The sequence below is a fragment of the Penaeus japonicus genome, unplaced genomic scaffold, assembly GCF_977035675.1.
Source record: "Penaeus japonicus unplaced genomic scaffold, GWHDUDI00000001_assembly GWHDUDI00000038, whole genome shotgun sequence".
Taxonomy (NCBI): domain Eukaryota; kingdom Metazoa; phylum Arthropoda; class Malacostraca; order Decapoda; family Penaeidae; genus Penaeus; species Penaeus japonicus.
Window position 1 is genome coordinate 24,153,833 of NW_028234440.1, and position 10,062 is coordinate 24,163,894.

Sequence of the window (10,062 nt, forward strand, 5' to 3'; positions counted from 1 at the left end):
AACATGGAATTGTAACTTTACATGTAAAGCCCAAGATTTCTCAACATGAGTATGCAATCTTTAATCCAATCAAGACATACTTTAATAGTTACTTTTATCGTCGTTAGTCTTTTTATTTACATTTCTTTTATACATACATGATTACCAAATCAGGACTTTAACGCAATAAAATAGTGAGGGCCAACAACTAGGGAACGGGAGTGGCCATGGAGCTTAATGTGTAAATCATATGAATATATTTTTCCCACACTGCGTTTAGGTATACAAAGGAGCTGTAACTTTAACCCCATAAAAATGTTTCTAGGAAATACGAGACAAAGTAATAAGATTAGTCTTTTTATTGTGTGCAATGGAGGTTACATTTATTCCTCACTACCACGTTATTTTCACATCATCCACATATATTTTTATTTCTATAATGTAAACTAGTTCGATCCCCGACAGAGGCCGGATTTTGAAATATGATACTCAGATAAGAACTAAGAACGACACATATCAGTTCTGAAATCTATGGAGTTCCGTTCGTTTGAGTGCGATCTTGTGCTTCAGCGACTGGGTCTGAGACTGGAGACTCATTATGACTCTTGCCAAGTCAGTCATTTGTTTCTCCATTTCAAACTCGCGCCTCGACGCCCTCTGTCGACTGCTGAAGGCCCTGAGGGCTCGCTGTCTCTTCCTCTCCAACGCGGGGTCACTCTGGGGCGGCCACTCGTACGTTCTCTGCTTGCCTCTTGCGGAAACCTGGATCCAGCGAGGGATCATTGTCCGTCCTGCCAGCTCCTGGATTCGCTCCAACTCTTGGATATCGCTGGAAAGTTCGCTGTTTAATGACTCTCGCATTTGAATATCACTGGATGGTTCACTGCTCAACGGTTCTTGGATTCGGTGTCCACCTTGGATGCCATAGGACGCGTGACTGCCTCTCGTTTGGTGGTCGGTGGTAACGGTGAAGTGCGGCTGCGAGTCCTCACAGGGGTTCCACATAGCAGATTCTTGTGACGTGGAATCTTCCAAATCACTGACAGGACCCCATATACTGCTATCGTGTGCTGATACCCCGTCTGCGCTGTGGTCGAATAGAAGTCCATTATGTTGGTAATCACTTGACGTGCAATTCGGATGTTGCAATCCTGTAGAATCATGGTCGAGTAGGGCAATGTCAAAGTCACTGAGGATATTTTCCTCAGTTGCATCCTTTGCCACAGGAGGAGCGTGTGCAAGGCTTCCAAAAGGGAACATGTTGCACGCTGAAGAGGAGCAGTGGAATGGCAGCCAGTGTGCAGCTCTGTGCCACATACGCCTAACTAACGCCACTCACATCGACCTGCAGTTTATATGTAGATCATGTCCTGCGAGTGTAACCGAGAAACGAATGTGAGAGACGAATGTAGACGAGGCTTTTTCATTCCTGAACTTCGTCTGGGTCCATCCCCGAGTTCGGGGAAGTTGCGCAACATCTAAGAGGAAGACAGCGTTTTGTCAATGTACTCACGCCACATATAGCCACATTTTAAGCCGGGTAATACGATTTTATGGTGTTATCTATTCATCTATATATGTGTATATATATATATATATATATATATATATATATATATGTATATATATATATATATGTATATATATATATATATATATATATATATATATGTATTTATATATATATATGTGCACATATATGTATATATATACATATATATATATATATATATATATACATATATATATATATATATATAATATATTATATATATATATATATATATATATATATATATACCTTTATCTTCGTGTGTAAATATATATATAAAATATATATATATATATATAATATATATATATATATATATATATATACATATATATATATATGTATGTATGCATGCATGTATATATGTATACACATACACACAGACACACACACACACACACACACACACACACATATATATAATATATATATATTATATATATATATATATATATAATATATATATATATATAAGAGAGAGAGAGAGAGAGAGAGAGAGAGAGAGACGTGTGGGTGTAATATGTATATTTGTATATATTGTATATATATATATATTATATATATATATATATATATATATATATATATATATATATATATGACACACACACACATATATATATATATGTATATATATGTATATATATATATATATATATATATATATATATATATATATATATATATACATATATGTGTGTGTGTGATGTACATATGTGTGTGTGTGTGCATATATATGTATATATATATATACATCTATATATATATATATGTATATATATATATATATAAATATATATATATATATATATTCATATTCATATGTCAAGGTAGAAACACGAAGCGTTGATGCATTGCAGCGATAGGTGCAGGAGGGCCATTGCACCATCTCCTCCAACGCACAGCCGAGCTTGCCTTCTGGCCCGGGTAGTTTCCCGTCGTTGGTGCAAAGCTCCTCTCTCGTGCCATAGAGATTCCCTTGCAGCAGCACTGAACGTGTTGTTTCTTCTTTTGTAGACCTTGTTGCGCGATTTGTCTATAGACCGTCTATAGACACCGTTCTTTGTCTCTTTCTCTATAGACCGTCTATAGACACCGTTCTTTGTCTCGTCTAGCGTCCACACTACGATTTGAATTTCTCGTCTAGTCTCTGTCAGGACATCATGGAGAGCATTGCTTTGTGCGGAGCAAAGACTATATGTGAAAGATAGGAAAGCACCTATCCTACCATTTAAAGAAAATGTGAGGCCGCAATCTCATACCAGCGCCATCTCTTGTTCAGATATATAACTACAAAAAGAAAACTTTTCCAGGGGTAACTATTACACTACTAATTACTTACTACTAATTAATTACTAAATAATACACTTTTCCTATAAATTCTCACCTTTTCTTGTTCTTCGGAAATGTGTGAAAAACCAATTCTGGCCGTTCATGTTTTGTGACATGGCACACGACACATGGTATACCCTTTGAGACCATTTTGAATAAAAAGTGGTTTCATAAGAGTAAACAAACAGACGACACAACTTGGACACAACGCCATCTATTGTTCAGATATCACACTAGCAGCTGATCGTTGGTGCTCACAGCCCTTTTGGAAGCTTTCCTATCTTTCATATATAGTCTTTGGTGCGGAGTGAGTTCCTGCTTAGCGCTAATTGCAAGTGAAAGAACGAGAAAACGTAAACGTTGGTGGAGTCGCGAAGTGTTTGCAGAAGGACCTAGGTTCGGTATTTCATTATTAAATAAATTAAGACTGGAAGACGCCATGGGTTTTCGAAATTTCACCCGCCTAACCTCTACTGATTTTGAAGATTTGCTTCTGATGGTTGGAGGACTGATAATGAAGAAGGATACAAAATTTAGAGAAGCTATCCCAGCTTCTCTTCGACTAGCAGTCACACTGCGTTTCCTAGCAAGTGGAGACTCTTTCACGAGCCTCATGTACACCTTTAGAATATCTAAGCCAGTGATTCCAGTGCCCTTTTTTTATTTATTTATTTTTTTTACGCGGTTTTTATAATCGGAACTCGTCACATCCCAAGCTAGCTAGAAGCATGATAATCTTCGATTAGTTTCAATACCTTTTCGTTTGATCACATTTCAAAAAACAATGTAAAAGCGTAGCTGGTAGCTGGAGAAAGACTGGGAAGTCCGATGTGTCTCGTCTATCGTTGCAGATGTCGTACACACTAGCAAAACGTTGTGCAACATGTCTACCGTTGCATGCTGTCTCCCATTCCGATCGGGAGACCATAGACCTGCGACTTTTTGTCTCGCAACAGACTCGTAGACGGCGATTGGTCTATAGACGTGTCTACGTAGACAACGCTAGACACGTCTCACAGACCAAATCGCGCAACATGGTCTACAAGTGAGTACTAGGCTTAACGATTACGTCAGCCTCACTTCGCTTTTCAAATAATTATTCAAAGAAATTGCACGCGTTTTCATCATCATCTCTCAAGGGAAAAACGTCTTGCTGTGCCTTTTTTTACGTCTTTGTGCTTCCTTGCGAAGCGATGGAAGGCCAGAGACAAAAAAGGAATTCGTAGATAAGCGAAGAATGAATAAAATGAATAAAATAAATGAATAATTACTAATACTGAATGAATGCTATGGGAAGGTAGAAACACTGATTACATTACGGGGTTTGGAAATTGCTTTACTTTTATCATTTGTATGTTTGTTTCCTTATCTACAATAGATGCAACATCTATCATCTAAGAAATAATACATCATGTAATATAGTTGGTAGGGATAACTGAGACACATATGTATATATATAAATATAAATATATATATGAATACACACACACTCACACACACATGAATATATATATATATATATATATATATATATATATATATATATATATATGTGCATATATACATACATATATGTATATATATATAAATATATGTATATATACATGTATACATATATATACATATATAGATGAATAGATAATACCATGAAATCGTATTATCCAGCTTAAAATGCGCGTCCGTCAACCTTAGACATTTTTTTTTTTTTTTTTTTATATATAAATAAACAACTAAACGGAATATGTGGCGTGAGTACATTGACAAAACGCTGTCTTCCTTTTAGATGTTGCGCAACTTCCCCGAACTCGGGGATGGACCCAGACGAAGTTCAGGAATGAAAAAGCCTCGTCTACATTCGTCTCTCACATTCGTTTCTCGGTTACACTCGCAGGACATGATCTACATATAAACTGCAGGTCGATGTGAGTGGCGTTAGTTAGGCGTATGTGGCACAGAGCTGCAGACTGGCTGCCATTCCACTGCTCCTCTTCAGCGTGCAACATGTTCCCTTTTGGAAGCCTTGCACACCCTTCCTGTGGCAAAGGATGCAACTGAGGAAAATATCCTCAGTGACTTTGACATTGCCCTACTCGACCATGATTCTACAGGATTGCAAGATCCGAATTGCACGTCAAGTGATTACCATCATGATGGACTTCTATTCGACCACAGCGCAGACGGGGTATCAGCACACGATAGCAGTATATGGGGTCCTGTCAGTGATTTGGAAGATTCCACGTCACAAGAATCTGCTATGTGGAACCCTTGTGAGGACTCGCAGCCGCACTTCACCGTTACCACCGACCACCAAACGAGAGGCAGTCACGCGTCCTATGGCATCCAAGGTGGACACCGAATCCAAGAACCGTTGAGCAGTGAACCATCCAGTGATATTCAAATGCTGGAGGGAATCCAAGAGTCATTAAACAGCGAACTTTCCTGCGATCTCCAAGAGTTGGAGCGAATCCAGGAGCTGGCAGGACGGACAATGATCCCTCGCTGGATCCAGGTTTCCGCAAGAGGCAAGCAGAGAACGTACGAGTGGCCGCCCCAGAGTGACCCCGCGTTGGAGAAGAAGAGACAGCGAGCCCTCAGGGCCTTCAGCAGTCGACAGAGGGCGTCGAGGCGCGAGTTTGAGATGGAGAAACAAATGACTGACTTGGCAAGAGTCATAGTGAGTCTCCAGTCTCAGATCCAGTCACTGAAGCACAAGATCGCACTCAAACGAACGGAACTCCATAGATTTCAGAACTGATATGTGTCGCTCTTAGTTCTTATCTTGAGTTTCATTATTTTAAAACCCGGCATGTCGGTGATCGAACTAGGTTATATATATATATATATATATATATATATATATATATATATATATATATATGTAGATTGATGTGAAAATAACATGTAGTCGAGGAATAAATGTCACCTCCGTTGCACCACAATAAAAAGACTAATCTTATACTTTGTCTCGTATTTCCCTAGAAACATTTCATGGGTTTAAAGTTACAGCTCCTTTGTCTGCCTAAACGCAGTGTGGAAAAATATATTCAATATGATTACACATCCAGTCCTTGCCATTCCTTTTCCCTGTTGTTGGCCCTCATATTACATTGGTTAAAGACCTGCATTTGGTAATCATTTACGTATAAAAGAAATGTAAATCAAAGGAATAACCGAAGTAAGTATTAAAGTATGAGATGATGGGATTAAAGATTACGTACTCATGTTGGGAAATCTGGTTACAAGAAGTTGCAAGTCCATGATATTGTGTCTCAAGCTATTTGCCTTTATTTTTCTACTTTTTCGTTTTATTAATTCTGTTCTATTTGCTTTTGTTTTTCTACTCTTATGTTTCATTAATTCTGATTTAACGAATGATTATTCAATTACTTATTATCTATTACTTGCGTATGTTTGACCCTCGGGAAGTTGCCTCGAGAAGGACTCTTCGTACATGAAGGAAGACGTCAACAGTGACCCAAGAAGACGGCGTTTCCGGTTAGCAATAATCAACCTTAGTCTATGTGAGGCGATAAGAGAATGAACCACATACATATATACATACTTATATATAAATATATATACATACATACATACATACATATATATATATATATATATATATATATATATATATATATATATATATATATATATATATACATATATATTCACACACACACACACACACACACACACACATATATATATATATATATATATATAAACATATATATATATATACATATATATGTATATATATACATATATATGTATATATATATATATATATATATATATATTATTAATATATATATATATATATACATATATATACATATACATATATGTTTGTATATACATATACATGTATATATATACACACACACATATATATATACATATATATATATATATATATATATATATATATATATATATATATATATATATGCGTGTGTATGTTTATCTATTAATTTATTTCAATATATATATGTATATGCATATATGTATGTATATGTATATATGTATATATATATTTGTATATATATATACATATAAATATTGTATCCATCTATCTATATATATTTATCTACATATACATATATGTAATATATATATGCATATGAATTTATATATACGCATGTGAATTTATTTATATACATGTAAATGTATATATATACACATGAATTTACGCAGATACATACACACACACACACACACACATATATATACATAAATATACATATTTATATACATACATACACACAATGTGTTAACGTCATTGAAATATGGAAAGCTACAATTCGTTGTCCTTACGTAAACACGCCACACATACGCACGACGAATCCGGGCGCCGATGTGCACGGAACGGCTGCGGGAAATCGTCCCGCGGGAAGGAAGGGCCTTCGCCCGGGCGAGCGCCGGCGCGGTACGAGGCTTCGCGGGAGTTCGGGTCACGGATGCGTTACGGATGGGTTACGAGGGCGGTCGGGAAGGAGGGCGGCAGATGATGTGCCTGTGTGGTCTCTCGTATATATGTTTATGTATATATATATATATATATTATATATATATATATATATATACATATATATATATATATATATATATATATTATATATATTACATATATATTTATAAATATAATATATATATATAGATATATTCTTTCATATATAATTTTTATATATATGTATATATATATATATAATTTAAAGACTATATATATATATATATATATATTTATATATATATTATACATATATAATTACACACAGCTTGTGATGGGTTTGTCTTAGTCTGGTTAGAATTAATAACCCACCACAAATAAGGTATTTGATGTACGAAGAGTCCTCTCTCGAGCAACTTCCCGAGGTGTCAAACATAAGAAAATTAGCAGATGATAAGTTAAAAAATTGAAATAATCAGCCATTAGAACACGAATCTAATGAAACATAAAAAGTAGAAAAACAAAAGCTAGTTGCTTTGAGACACAATATCATGGGAAAATTGTAAACTTTCTATGTAACCCAGCTATTTCTCCAACATGAGTATTAGAGACAATCTTTAATCCCATTCAATCTCTTACTTTAATAGTTACTTTCGTTTATTCTTTTGATTTACAATTTCTTTTATACGTAAATGATTACCGACAATTGCAGGTCTTTAGAATACAATATAATGTAATTGAGTGAGGACAACAACAGGGAAAGGGAAATGGTCCATGACTTAATGTGACTACTAATTACATATTGAATATATTTTGTTCACACATCCACTGCGTTTAGGTAGACAAAGGAGCTGTAGAGAAAAGAAATTAAAGGAAGTCTAATTGATAAAAATGAAAAAAAGTATAGAGAGTTAGAAAAAGAGTAAAAAAGAGCAAGAAGGGAACTTACTTTAGCAAGAAACCCATAAAATGTTTCTAGGGAAGATACGAAGACAAAGTATTAAGATTAGTCTTTTTATTTTTTTGGGGGGGATTAGGGGGTGCAATGGAGGTGACATTTATTCCTCGACTACACGTTAATTTTCACATCAATCCACATATATTTTTATTTTCTCATATAGATGAAACTCAGTTCGATCAACCCGTGCGACAGGCCGGATTTTGAAATAATGAAACTCAAGATAAGAACTAAGAGGCGTACACATTATCAGTTCTGAAATCTATGGCCGTTCCGTTTTGTGTTGAGTGTGATCGTTGTGCTTCAGTGCCTGGAGTCTGAGACTGAAGACTCACTATGACTCTTGCCAAGTCAGTCATTTGTTTCTCCATCTCAAAAAATAAACTCGCGCCTCGACGCCCTCTGTCGACTGCTGAGCGTGAGGCCTGAGGGCTCGCTGTCTCTTCCTCTCCAACGCGGGGTCACTCTGGGGCGGCCACTCGTACGTTCTCTGCTTGCCTCTTGCGGAAACCTGGATCCAGCGAGGGATCATTGTCCGTCCTGCCAGGTCCTGGATTCGCTCCAACTCTTGGATATCGCAGGAAAGTTCGCTGTTTAATGACTCTTGGATTCCCTGTAGCATTTGAATATCACTGGATGGTTCACTGCTCAATGGTTCTTGGATTCGGTGGTCACCTTGGATGCCATAGGACTCGTGACTGCCTCTCGTTTGGTGGTCGGTGGTAACGGTGAAGTGCGGCTGCGAGTCCTCACAGGGGTTCCACATAGCAGATTCTTGTGACGTGGAATCTTCGAAATCACTGACAGGACCCCATATACTGCTATCGTGTGCTGATACCCCGTCTGCGCTGTTGTCGAATAGAAGTCCATCATGATGGTAAGTCACTTCTAGAAGTGCAATTCGGATGTTGCAATCCTGTAGAACCATGGGTCGAGTAGGGCAATGTCAAAGTCACTGAGATAGTTTGTCCCTCAGTTGCATCCTTTGCCACAGGAGGAGCGTGTGCAAGACTTCCAAAAGGGATAACCATGTTGCACGCTGAGAAAGAGCAGTGGAATGGCCAGCCAGTGTGACAGCTCTGTGCAACAGTACGCCAACTAACGACACTGCACCCAAGGTAATTATCGACCTGCAGTTCTTTTATATGTAGATCATGTCCTGCGAGTGTAACCGAGAAACGAATGTGAGAGACGGAATGTAGACGAGGCTTTTCTACGCATTCCTGAACTTCGTCCTGGGTCCATCCCCGAGTTCGGGAAAAGTTGCGGGCAACATCTAAAAGGCAAGGACAGGCGTTTTGTCAATGTACTGACGCCACGTATAGCGTTTAGTTGTTTATATACAAAAAATGTCTAAGGTTGATGGACGCACATTTTCAAGCTGGATAATACGATTTCATGGTGTAGTGGGTTCGTGGGGGCACTCACCCTACCTACAGGATGCTGTCTAGAGATCAGCCTTCTAGCAGCAGAAGAGCGTGGAAGGGACAAGAGGGAAAAACCGGGCCGGCATAAGGGCAACTGACAATGGTACAATGGTATTATCTATATCATCTATATATGTATATATAAGTATACGCTATACAACACAACATACGCACATATCATATATGTAATATATACACACACAACTACACATACATACAACTTACACCTACATATATATATATTATATATATATATATATATATTATAAAGTATATATCGTTTTCTGATGTTATATATATATAGTGTGTGTGTGTGGTGTGTGCGTTGTGTGTATGTATGTCTATTCATATTATATTTTATATA